This window comes from Macrobrachium nipponense, chromosome 4, assembly GCF_015104395.2.
Source record: "Macrobrachium nipponense isolate FS-2020 chromosome 4, ASM1510439v2, whole genome shotgun sequence".
NCBI lineage: Eukaryota > Metazoa > Arthropoda > Malacostraca > Decapoda > Palaemonidae > Macrobrachium > Macrobrachium nipponense.
The window spans coordinates 47,479,043-47,493,248 of record NC_061100.1 but is presented as its reverse complement, the minus strand read 5'-3'; positions in this window follow the sequence as shown (position 1 = coordinate 47,493,248).

The window sequence follows — 14,206 nt, the reverse complement described above, 5'->3', positions numbered from 1 at the left end:
GCTGTACGCATTTTTTGCGCTCTCGTATTTTCTGCTTTTTTGCTTGTGTTTTTGCGTTATGGATCGTCAATCTCCTTCTACATCAAAGTTAAGTACTGGTTTTTGTTCGACACTATTTAGGGAGTGCTTTTGACCTTCGTGGTCCTGTTTATTTAGGATTTTTTGAGGCATCGCCTTACGCAGTGGCAGCTGTGAGCCGCCATTTCGGCGTTCCCCTTTGTGTCATATCGGTTTCACGGGTCTTCCATACCTAGTGAACCGAGTACCTTATCAGTACGAAATGTTTTTCCAAGCGTATCTGGCGTCATTCCTGAAGATAGTACCCAAGCTTGGGCCAGACAGGGTGAGGAATGGGAAAAGAGGGTGGGATTTCACTGGGCGACACGGGTCATTGCCCAGAAATAGATTTTTCCTCCGTCAAAATCCCTCTTCTGGGCTCAGCCCGTGTCGCTCCGTGAAATAGTGCCAGAGAATTGGCCCCACCAAGCTTGGAAAGTTATACACAATATATTAAAATACTGAAAAACAGGTAAATTAAAACACAAGTAAGGTTAGTTGCTATAATATAGAACTTAAGATTACAATAAAGTGATAAAAATATACAGAAACAATAGTTTTAATAGACCTTAAAGTAACTTAATAATAAGATAACAAAACAATAGTAACAGATATGGTAAGGATATACAAAACAAATAAGGGAACTAAGCCCAAACACAAAGCAACAATATCCATATATGTACAACTACATCCAAGGTTAAATATACAGAGACGACTGAGCTAAGTAAGGGTGCTAGTGAGGCAGGCAGAAGAGAAAGAGCTACGGAGATAAGGTTTAAGAAAGTATATGTCAAGCAGTGTCAGGGGAAACTGTGTTTCCAGCTGCCACTGCAGAGAATTTAAGGGCTTCTAAGGACTTCAAATAGTGGTGTTTAAATACTGTCGGAGATTTCCAGCCTGCGTATTTCTTAAGATCGTCAAAGTTCATATGTTGAAAGTAATTGATGGAAGTGGCAACTGCCCTAACATCATGAGCCCTTGGGAAAGACTCTGGGTTGGCCTGTTTTATGAAATACAAAATTTGTTGCCTAATTCCTTTTAAGGAAATTGTACCACCTTTCTCCCTAATAAATAATGGGTAGTCCTACTTAAGTAGGCTTTTAGGGAGTTGACTGGACACAATGATTGGTCCTGTGGAAGTGGTATGATTTTCCAAGGAGCCCAATTTTCTTGTGGATCTTCGTTTTTGGCTAAAAATTGACGATCTGGAGAAAGGAGAAGTTCTCCTGAGAGAAGGAATTCAATGAGACCTGGATCCCTTGAAAGAGCCGACAGTTCTGAAATTCTAGCTCCTGAGGCCAAACTTATTAGGAATAACGTTTTCCTTAAAAGAGCTATATATTCACAGGAGTCATTATTGATTTGTGAGGCCAATTTAAGGACATCATTTAAAAACCATGAGACTGACTTGGGTCTCTCAGAGGGTCTGAGTCTAGCGCAAGCCTTTGGAATAGAGGAGAAATAGGAATCTGTCAGATCTATATTAATACCAAATTGAAAGATCTAAGAGCTGATTTGGTAGTAGTAATTGTGCTTGCTGCTAGGCCTTTCTCGAACAATGTCCTGAAGAAAGTCATGGCCAAATTTGTGGTCATGGTTTGTGCGCTTGAACCCTTGAGGAACAAAGCCAGTTTCTTAATGGCTGAGTCATACTGACGCAATGTGGATTCCCTTTTATCATATTCCAAGAATTGGATATTTTGGGGATCGATGTTAGCATCCCTTTGTGCCGCAAACGTCATAAAATCCATAAAGTTAGGGCTTTCTGAATTCTTGAGGAAGCGGACACAGTCCGCGTTTGTACTAACTGAGTCAGTTCGAGATTGGAAATCTGCTGAGGCCGGAGTCCCAATTCTAGAAGTAGGGGAAACCAATTGCTTTTGGGCCAGTTGGGGGCTACTAAAGCAACGCGTCCTTTGAACGTTCTGAGCTTGTCCAGTACTTTCAGAAGAAGATTCACTGGAGGAAACAGATAAATCTTCTTCCACATGTTCCAGTCCAGAGCCATAGCGTCCGTGGCATAGGCCAGAGGGTCCAGGTTGGGAGCCACATAGCAAGGGAGTTGGTAATTTGACTCTGTGGCGAAGAGGTCTACCTAAAGCCCCGGAACCTTGTGACAGATCCATTTGAATGACTCCTTGTCTAAGGTCCACTCCGACTCTAGCGGGGCGGAGCGTGATAGAGCATCTGCTACCACGTTCCTTACCCCGGCTAGGTGGGTGGCTGACAGGTGCCATTTGTTCTTGTCCGCCAAGGTAAAAATGGCTATCAGTACATGATTCAGGTGACTTGACTTGGATCTGCCCGTTTATGCAGTGGACTACTACTGTGCTATCTAGAAATAGCTTGACATGTATTTTCTTGGGAGGCCGGAGCCTTTTGAGAGTGAGAAATACTGCCATGGCTTCCAGTACATTGATATGCAGCTGGCGAAATGGTAAGGACCAGGTTCCCTGGACCTTTTTGTACTGTGAGTACCCGCCCCAGCCGCTTAGTGAAGCGTCCGTGTGGATCACTAATGAAGGCGGGGGAAACTGGAGAGGTACTGCTCTTGATAAGTTTTTGACTTCCGTCCATGGACGGAGACGTTTCCGTAGAATCGCCGGGATGGAAGCTAGTTTGTCCCGGGATCTGCGGTTTGCTCTTGAACACCAGACCCGGTTTATGTCCTTCAGCCTGGCTCTCAGAAGAATGTCCGTGACTGAAGCAAATTGGAGTGAGCCTAAGATTCTCTCTTGGTTCCTCCGGGAGGTCTGGGCGTGTTTGAGAAACTGCCTTGTGGACTTGGCTATTTCTTTTCTTTTCAACGGCGGGATTGATAGAGTATGGGATCTCAAGTCCCACTGTAGGCCTAACCATTGGAAGCGTGATTCCGGTGTTAGCCTGGACTTGGTCTTGTTTATTTGGAACCCTAAGTGTTCCAGGAATTTGATTACTTTGACCGTCACTTTTTGGCATTCCTCGGGGTTGCTTGCCCATATGAGCCAATTGTCCAGATATGCCACAAACATTATTCCTTCCTTCCTCAACTCTTGGACGACTGCTTCCGCCAACTTTGTAAGATTCTGGGTGCAATGTTGAGCCCGAATGGCATCACCTTGAAGGAGTAAGCTATCCTTCCCAGTTTGAAGCCTAGAAAGGGGCGGAAGTGTCTGGCTATTGGAACATGATAGTAGGCATCTGTAAGATCTAGAGGTTGTGACGGCCCCACGGGGAAGCAAGGTCCGTACCTGTGAAACAGTCAGCATCCTGAACTTGTCACAAAGAATGAATGAGTTTAGATGGGACAAGTCTAGGATAATTCTTCACTTTTCTGAGCCTTTCTTTGGCACGCTGAACAAGCGTCCTTGAAACTTTAAATTCTTGACCCTTGATACTACACCTTTGAGAAGAAGATCTTGGGTATACTCTATCAATTCCGCTGTTGGTCTTTGATAGAAGCTGTTGGATGGAGGAGGACTTTGAAGCCAACTCCATCCCAGACCTTTGGTCACTATGCTCTGAGCCCAAGGGCTGAACCCCCACCTTTGACGGAAGAGGTACAGCCTCCCTCCTACCTTGGGACTCTCACTGCTGGTTTGCCGATGGGCGGCCTCCACGTCCTCCCCAGAAACCTCTGCCCCTGTTGGTGGCCCTTCCAGCTCCTCTTTGGCGGAAGGCACCTCTGGCCCGGCTACCTCTGGCGAACCTATTAAACAGCTGAAAGGACTGAGCCTCAAAAGCGGCGTTATAGGCCGGTGAGAAAGCGAAGGAGGTTGATGGCTTGGGCTGTTGTGGAGGTTGTGTCAGAAGCACATACTGCTATTGCGGTTGTGCCTTTGACGCAGCCTGTTGTGGTACTTGAGGTACCTATACCGTCTGGACCAGAGCTTGTTGCGGTGCCTGGAAGGACTGGAACTTCCTAGGCTTCTTTTTCTGCTTGGGGTTGGATCTGGTGGATTCGGGTTTACGCTTCGCAACAAGACCCCACCTGACCCTCAAGCTCTGATTGACTTTAGAGGCCTCATACAGAACCTCATTCACAACCGGAGTAGGGAATAGGTCTGTGCCCCATATGGATGAGGAGATAAGCTTATTAGGTTCATGGCAGATCGTGGCCTCCGCCAGAACGTACTTTCTACAGTTACGCCTCGCGATGACAAAGTCATAGAAGTCGCACTGCATTGTAAGCAGAAGCGACTTAGCAATAACCTTAAATAACGGCTCTTGTTCATAAACAAGGGCCGTCATCTCCGCCATCGTCAAGGAGTTGAGGGACCTGCTGAGCCTAGTCCGGGCATCATACTTTGTCTGGATGAGCATATCCGAGAGCCTGGGTAGTCTCTCGCTAAACAAAGTTGTGGCACAGTCAGGCTTAAGCTTTCCTACAGTGAAAGTAGGAGCTGCCCCTTCAAAGTAATTTTCTGAGCCGGGAATTAGGAGAGAGGTCGGCTCTGTCTCCCAGAGCTGGGGCATAGGCTCATCCTTTAGAGCTGCCTGGTAGGCATCTTCCACCACTTTCAGAGTGAGCGGAAGTGGCGTACCTTCCACCGTAGTGAAGATGGTGAAGGGGCTCCTAAAGGCGGTGAGGTGAGTATTCTCGCACTCCCACTCAGCTAAGCTCTGTAGCCAGGCTTGCTGAGCCTGCTCCCAGGGGAGAATGACGGTCTCCTTAGGGACCTTGTCTTCTCTCATCATGGCTGCGTCGGTTAAATGGACGTAGCCCATGAATGGTGGTTGCAGGTTCTTGGGGTAGAACTCGAAGTCCTCGAGTCTCCGAGTTCCGCAACCTTCAATAGAAAGCATCCCTTCTGAGAAGGGAGTGTGAAGAGCCACCCTCCAAGGGTTGTTGGGCTTAAATGGAGGGAGGTTAGAAGAGTCAGGCATAAGCGAGGGTAAGATCGCTTGACCTGACTGAGGATGCCCTGCCACAAAAGTATCCCGGATGCCCGTGATTGCGCACTCCTGGGCCGCGACCCTCTCCGTCAGGGATTGGATCAACTGACCGGAAGCCTCGACCGAACTGGAGAGTTGCAAGAACATCTGGAATTTGGTCTGTACCAAATTCCCGATGACGTCGCCTACTTGCGCCAAAATATTGGAGGAGAAGGCTTTGGGGTCGAAGGAGGAAGCATGAGCTTTCTCCTTGTGAGGCTTGTGTCTAGGGGACTTTGAAGAAGAGACCGCCTTCGTCTTGTCAGCCTCGGGGTGCCGAGCCGATGGCTTAGGGACAGGAGAAGGGATCGACTTCTTTGGCAGGGACTTTGTCCTAGGTTTGAAGCCTGAAGAAGACTTCACTTTGGGGATTGTCAGAGAAGACTTCAGTCTAACAGACCTCTGCTTCTCCGAGAACCCCCGGAATGAAGTATAAGTGGAAGGAAGTGAAAGGGAAGGGCTCAAGGAAAGTCCTTGAGCCCCTACAGAACTTGCCTCACTCACACCCTTACCGCTGCCCATGACGTCGACAGTCATGGGCTCCAGGTCCAAATTAAGGGTCACAACTTCTCCCACGACCTCCTCGGCGATGGCACTGTCCTCCTGGGGTGCAACCATGGCCTGTATGTCGGCTATGAGGGGGGCAGCTACTTCCGGCTCCACCACTGACCCCTTCTTGGCGCCGGGGAAGATTAGGTCTGCCATGTCCTGGGCCAGGATGTAGGGACGTCCCTTGGGAGAGTTCCTACCAAACCCTCCGACCCAGGCTTTCAGGGAGGCCAGTGCTGCTGTCTGGACATCTTCCAGGCCCTGCAAGGGGTGTTAGTGTTAAAACTTACAACTAGAGATGGAATAAGCTAGTATAAAAGTCAAATTAACAGGAAGGAAACTCATTGTATCAAAACAAGCGCGGTCTAAAATGAGACGTACCTCGGTGGAGGCTTCATTCACAAGAATGTAGCACGTGGAGCAGTTCTCATGGCACTCATGTATCATTCGACTTACAGGTTACCTGTTGTCAAGAGAAGGGCTGCAATGCAGTTCTTCATGACCCCTGCGGCCACGAGGTATGCCGGTCCCACGCAGGGTGCGCTGTGAGGGTGGACGACTTCACGGTGTGGCACCATGAGAACTGCTCCACGTGCTACATTCTTGTGAATGAAGCCTCCACCGAGGTACGTCTCATTTTAGACCGCGCTTGTTTTGATACAATGAGTTTCCTTCCTGTTAATTTGACTTTTATACTAGCTTATTCCATCTCTAGTTGTAAGTTTTAACACTAACACCCCTTGCAGGGCCTGGAAGATGTCCAGACAGCAGCACTGGCCTCCCTGAAAGCCTGGGTCGGAGGGTTTGGTAGGAACTCTCCCAAGGGACGTCCCTACATCCTGGCCCAGGACATGGCAGACCTAATCTTCCCCGGCGCCAAGAAGGGGTCAGTGGTGGAGCCGGAAGTAGCTGCCCCCCTCATAGCCGACATACAGGCCATGGTTGCACCCCAGGAGGACAGTGCCATCGCCGAGGAGGTCGTGGGAGAAGTTGTGACCCTTAATTTGGACCTGGAGCCCATGACTGTCGACGTCATGGGCAGCGGTAAGGGTGTGAGTGAGGCAAGTTCTGTAGGGGCTCAAGGACTTTCCTTGAGCCCTTCCCTTTCACTTCCTTCCACTTATACTTCTTTCCGGGGGTTCTCGGAGAAGCAGAGGTCTGTTAGACTGAAGTCTTCTCTGACAATCCCCAAAGTGAAGTCTTCTTCAGGCTTCAAACCTATATATATATATATATATATATATATATATATATATATCTATATATAGATATATAATATATATATATATATAATATAAATATATATATATAATAAAACAGAATATAACTAAAAATAGAGCTCCATGATAAGGCCGGAGCCTTAAGTCTGAAAAATCCCATTCTCAAGGTCAGGGCCGGCGTTGGCCGGGGTCTGAGACCGCCGGAGCGGGTGGAAGGGTTACAGACGTGAGGGGGGGTGGAGGGAATTAGTTATACGCAGGGTGGGAGGGAGGGAGTCCCAGCCCCCCATGCCTAGAGGGTCACCTTGGTGGTGGAGGGAGGGGGAGGGATGAGTCCCTAAACCCTTCAGTAAGGCGGCTGGGTACGGTACGCCTGAGCACCGAGTGTGTCCCCCTCCCTCCCCAAGGACACTCCCCTCCTCACCTATGTAGACTCTGATAGGTTAGCTGAGTAGCGAGCGAGTCATCACCCCACCGAGGTGGGTGAGCGGGTAGGTAGGGGTAGAGGGGAAGGAAGGTGGGAGGTCGGTAACAGGGTGGCTCGTACGCGATCAACTGGAAGCCTTCTCAGCCGGGTGAACAGACACGCAGTGTGAAAGACCAGCCAATCGAGGGGAGGCCTATAGGCCAACCCGAAGCCGCGAAACATAGCAACACCAAATAATGTCAATATAATAATAATAATGAGATAGCTGACTAGCTATCTCATTATTATTATTATATTGAAAGATGAAGTAACAAAAAGGATGAGAGAAAGATGTGTCCTGGAATGGCTAGGCTAATCGCAAATCTGACGATTTGGGTGTGTTAGCCTTGGCATTCACGCGGCTTGTCAGTATGCCGTACCAAAAGGATCGGGGGCAGGCGACTAGGGAGTGGGAGGACAAAATACGAAGGAACAAGGTCCCAACGTAAGGTATGAGGGACATAACTCCTACCAACAGAGAATCGAGATCTGACTAGGCTAGGCTAAGATCTGAAACATGCGGTCAGAGCGATACAACCCCCGTGAAGGGCTAGGATGTATAAAACCAAGCTAACTGGATTAAATATGAATGAATTATATAGATAAGGGAAAATACTGCTAAACATCGGATGCCCAGATGGTATAGAGGACCAAAAGGAGCATGTGAAACCGCCATGCGGTCAACGAGTCGGGAGAAGGCGGCGCGGGAACAATGATGCTCCCGCTACCTCACTTCTTAGACTCAAAAAACGATGGAGATCTTCATAAATGAGATCTAAAACCTTAAAAGCAGTACTTAACTTGGATGCAGAAGCTTGAGCCATCTTGGATCAGGAAAAATTCCAAACGAGAACGAAAAGCACAGCACAGAACAAAAATGCGTGTGACACTATCGATGCTATCGAAAGGAATGACACCAGAGACGCTCACTGTAGTAGTAGCAGGTAGCGGGGCTTTGGTTTGGCTCCTCTGTAGATGGGGGATTTTGGAGGAGAAGGAAGCTAATTGGCAAGGGACCTCTGGTAGTGGTTTCCACTCGCTCTTTTACTATACCGACACCTTTATTAAAAGTTGAGCGAGCCGGAATATTCTGGCACTATTTTTTCTCTTTTTTTTCTCTGGTATATATAGCAATATTTATGCCTTAGAAATGAGGATCAAGGATACATTTTCACGGAGCGACATGGGCTGAGCCCAGAAATCATAATAGTCAAGTAGGTCAGCAGTGCTAGTAATAGACAAAAAAGCAAAGAAAACTGATCTCTAAATAAGAACAGAACTTAAAATTGGCCCAGTTAGTAGCGTTAAAGAATAAAAGTACTTAGGAGAATGGTACACATTGAATGGAACAAAGGAAGCAGGTATTAACACGAGAAATCAAAAGGTGGAGTACCTAGGCTACTAAGAGAAATCAGAAGATATGGGGACGTTAAGAAAGTCGGAAATATGGCACTAGAAGTAAAGGAAAAGATCTATGAAACAGTAGTGGTACCATCCTTATTTGCCAACATAGAGACATGGAGTAACTTAACGGAAAACGAGTTAAATGCGCTAGAGAAAATGCATTACAGAATCCTCCGAGAAATATATGAACAACCTAAGGGCACGCCGTAATGGGGAATTATAGTGGTCTTGCATATGGCCAGCAGCCTACAAAATTGAATAAAAGAAAATAATGCTTTTTCACAACATCTTAAATTCGGAGGAGAAAAGATTAATCAAAGAAATAGTAGAAGATCAATTAAGAGCCCCTTATAGGTAATGTTGGACAAAAAGCGTGATGAACATATGTATCAAATATAATATAGAAATTAATAGAATAAGAGAATATACAAAAAAAAAACAATGAAAAAGGAAATAAAGATTAGAATTAATAAAGATATCCAAGAGACTTTGGAAGAAATGAAGAAGCTGAGGTTCATAGATAACTTTGAGGAAAACAAGTACATAAGGGAACTTGAAACAAAGGATGTGTGTTTCATAATAAAAGCCTGACTGAATATGTTGAACTTAAAAGCTAACTTCCGGGGTAAATTTAAGGACGAGGTCTGAAATATGCAGAGTGGAGGAGGACACCACCGAACATTTATTCATGTGCAAATCATTACAAAAAAAAACAGACCAGGACACAGATCTCCCCTACCAGAAAGCAGACAGAATATATAAGGATAGCCCTCAAAATTAAGAATGTTCTTAACCTGGAAAGCGATGGATGTCAAAGCAATGTAACACGGCTCTGCCTCAGTTAGATAAAGAAATGAAAGTGGGTTGGGTTAAAAGTAAAGTAGATATCTAATTTAGATACAGTTGTAATTTTCGGGGTTACTATTGTTGCAAAAAAGGGATAATAAACATGAATTAGAATAAACATTTTGAAGTAATATAAAGTAAAGTTAAACTAGATAATAGTAAAGTATGCAAGGAAATAAAGCTTTGCACCTCATAAACAGTGTATTGTACCCGCAACTGTGTTTGTGGAGTTTACTACATTCAAAAATCATAGAGACAGTAGCTAATATATACGAAGGGGATAGCACACTAATAGACCTAGGGGAGGGAATTGAACAGGAAATGGAAATTACCAGTGGAATTAGGCAAGAGTGCACAGGTTCTACATCACTTTTCAAATTGATGACGTATTTAATAATTAGGAAAATGGAGGAGGAAGGGACAGGATTCGAAGACGAATTAGTAAAGACAGGGACACTTTTCGTCGCTGATAATGGGTTAGTATTAGTAGGAAATATAGAAGATGCAAGGATAAATATGAAGATTTTAATAGATATAGGAAATAAATGTGGGCTAGAAATAAATAAAGAGAAAAGCAACATCATTATTTTCAATATGAAGGAAAAACCAGAAGAGGTTGAGGATATAAAAGAGAGGGAGAATATAACATATTTAGGAATAAAGGTAAACTATTCTAGGAATCTGTTTAAGCTACAGAAAAAGGAAATGATGGACAAAGCACAGAATCTAACCTATTCCATGATAGAGAAAATCTGTAACAAAGTACTCATAGGTAAAACATTCTGGAAAAATATAGCTCTACCATCAGTCTTATATGGAACCAATGTAGTTAATTTAACAGATACAGAAATAAAAAAATTGCAAAGAATAGAGAATGGGGTTTATAGAAAAATATTAGGAGCATGTAGAAGTACAGTAGTAGCCACATTAAGGGGGGAGATAGGAGCACCTTCCATGAAAAGCAGAATTATGAAAGGAGAGCTTAGTTATGTAAATAATACTATACATGGATGGAAAGAGTTACTGAAGAAAATAATTATAGACATGCAAAAAAAGGAAAGAAAATGGTGGAAAACAGTGGAAAAGTACATGCATGAAATTAAAATCAATTTAAGGAAATTGGAAGGAATGTCCAAAACTGAAATAAAGAAAAAAGCCAGAATCTGGGACACAGTGAAGTGGAAAGAAGACTTGGAAAATAAAGTGACCGTAAATATATATAAAATGTGGAAAAGAGAAATAAAAGATGAAGAAATCTATGACAACACTTTTGGTTCGTTACTTCGCTTTAGAGCCAGAACCAACTCACTGCATTTAAATATAACAAAAAGACACCAAATTGGGAACACCTGTTGTCCTTTTTGTATTAATACAGAAGAGGACATATTTCATTTCCTTTTATATTGTTTTACTTACAGAGAAGAACGCATTAAAGCAATTGGACTTCAGCAACCTAATGAAGAGAATGAACGTTATATCGTTGGAAAATTTCTATTTACAGATCGTAATGAAATAAGAAAAGAAACCTTATACATGATGTGGAAAAAAAGAGAAAAAAGAATGAAAGAGCTCTGCAATTAAAACTAACTATTAAGATCAAGAGGCGCTGTTGTAAAGGCATTGCCTTGACCTATAACCATCGACTACTATTATCTAAAGTGAAATCCCAGCTGCAAAGGAGTAATACAACCTGGGGTATAGGAGATCAGAACAGCGCTATAGACTTTCCCCTAGTCAACCAAAATATATATATATATATAAAAGCTATGAATGTATGGAGACAGATGAGGGAAAATATGAATATGACCTATCAGACCATCACCTCATAAAGGTCCAGTTCAGAATGAACACTAAAGTGAGGAAAACGTTCAGAAATGAAACAAAAGAAAGCAAATATTTGAAAGTTGCAGAAGAGTCTACCAGGAAATGCCTTCAATATATAGAGTATGAAGTAAGCCAGCAAGACAGAAAAGGAGACCTAACCCAGTTGGAAGAAACAATGAGTGAAGCAAAAGCAACTAACCTAGAGAAGATAATCAAAAGAAGGTTAAAGACAGGAAAGCAAGAAGAAATAGAACCAGTATGGGTCACCAAAGAAATAAGCCAAAGAAGGATATATAACAAATTACAAATGAAAACCACAAGAATAGAAGAAAAGAGATACTATGAAGAAGCATATCTTAAACAAAAACAAAGAGTACAAATAATAATAAAGAAAGCATATGAAGAATAGGAAGAAAATGTTAGAAATGAGATAATGAATGATAAAAACAGACAGGAGAATCTGGGAATATATAGACATGCTGAGAGGAAAGACCACATCAGAAAAAGAATGGATGAGGATATACGACGAAAATAAGCAAGAGATGAAGGACGAAACCTTAGGGAAAGAGCTGGTAAAATTCTGGGAAACAATATACCAAAAAGAAGAAAACAAAATAGGAGAGATATGGAATGAAAGCAAGAAAGAACAGTACAAACATGACATGGAAGAAATAGTGAAAAGATTAGGACAGCAGATGAAATACCATATATCTTTAAGGGAACACATGCATGGAGTGTATGATCTAACAGAGACAGAGATTAGACCCATGGAAGAAATCAACATAACAGAAGAAGATGTAAAAAATCAACTTGAGAAAATGAAGGCAAATAAAGAAAGCACTATACATGGAAAAGTACATGTATAGTTGGAATGAAGCCAGTTCTGTTCAAACTACTCTTACAAAGTACCAGCCTTCAAAAAGAACTGGTAGAATATTTAAACAGCATACTGAAGGGCAGGAAAACGCAGAGAAGCTGGTTTAAGTAAAAAACATCACTTACGCCCAAGAAACAAACTCCACAGTCAAAGATCTAAAGCCAATTGCTCTAACAAAAGCATCATATAAAATTTTCATGGGAATCCTGAAAACCAAAATAGAAAAGCATATTGGAAATATAGGAAAAATGAATGAACTGCAATCAGGCTTTACCGCACAAAGGAGAGAAAACGATAATTTATATATTTTACAATACTGCATACAAGAAACGTACAGAAGAAAGGACCCATTATTTGTAGTATCAATAGACTTCAAAAAAGCATTTGACTCAGTTAATAGAAAAAAGCTCATTGAGGTCATGATGAAATATAGGCTGCATGCCGAAGTAATAAATGCAGTTGCAAAGATATATACAAATGATGTAACAAGCCTATGCCTTGACAATATAGAACAAAAAGAGCTAAATGTATCTAATGTAATAAGACAGGAATGCAATGGCTCAGCTATATTCTTTCTACTAATAACGTAGAAAGATTTCTTCTCTTATGTTTTCTTTATATTTTCTGTAGATTGTTAACGTTGACTTTTCATTCATTTCTTTCTGCCATGCTTTTCTGTCCCAATTCTTTATTATTTCTCTTAACCGTTTGTCTTTAACTTCTTCAAGTTTACTCAAGTTTATGTTTAGCTCTTTCATATCTTCTTTTACTTGCATTATCCAGGTTTTTTTTTTTTTTCATACTGATCCATGGTTATCTCATATAGGAGCCTATTTCCACCACTCTTCAGTGTATGTTTCAGGTAGAATAGTTTATCCTTGATATCTCTTGAGTAGCAGGAAGAGGCCCCTATTTCAGATCTTAACGCACAACTTGCTGTGTAACTTGGCGCTTTCAAAATTGCTAATCCTTGGAAAGGATTAGCGATGCCATCATTCATATATGCATGGAAGTCATGAAACTTGACAAGAAAACTATAAATGAATTTCAGAAGATAGACAATCAAGTATATAGAGCAATTTTGAAAGCGTTAAGATCTGAAATAGGAGCCTCTTCCTGCTACTCAAGAGATATCAAGAATAAACTATTCTACCTGAAACATACACGGAAGAGTGGTGGAAATAGGCTCCTATATGAGATAACCATGGATCAGTATGAAGAAAAAAAAAAACCTGGATAATGCAAGTAAAAGAATATATGAAAGAACTAAACATAGACTTGAGTAAACTTGAAGAAGTTAAAGACAAACTGTTAAGAGAAATAATAAACAACTGGGACAGAAAAGCATGGCAGAAAGAAATGAATGAAAAGTCAACGTTAAGAATCTACAAAAAATATAAAGAAAACATAAGAGAAGAAATCTGGTATGACAACACCGAAAAAACAATGCTGATCAGTAGGACCAGACTAGGTATACTAGGGTTAATAGAAGTAGGATAAAAGGAAAAGATACAAAACGTTTATACTGTGAGGAACAAAAGGAAAATTTAGAACATTTCTTACTTTACTGTCCAGCATACAATGAGATTAGAAATAGATATAGTTTTATGCAGCAACCATATCAAGAAAATAAAGAATTAGTAGCAAATATACTCTTAATGGTAGATATACTGAGGGAGAAAGTGGAGAATAGGAAAGATTTTATTTAAAAAAATGTTTTATTTCAGAGAGAAGAAACTCAAACAAACACAAACAAAGGAGGAATAAAACAAGCAAGGGAACCGTTTCAAAGACATATCCCCCCCAACTACTACTATTAGTATTAGCCGACAAAAATTTTATTTGTACTGCAGTCATTTAACAAGCTTCTAATGTCATTTACTCATAAAAAACAACAAATTATACATTAAATTAAAGCTAATAAATTACGACGATGCCCCTAATTTTTAAAATATATTTAGAAACAAGAAAGTTATTGAATGTGATTCCGTGAGTCCAGGTTTTCTTCAAAAAGCGCTAGTAATTATTGGGGCTCAAAACGCATTTACA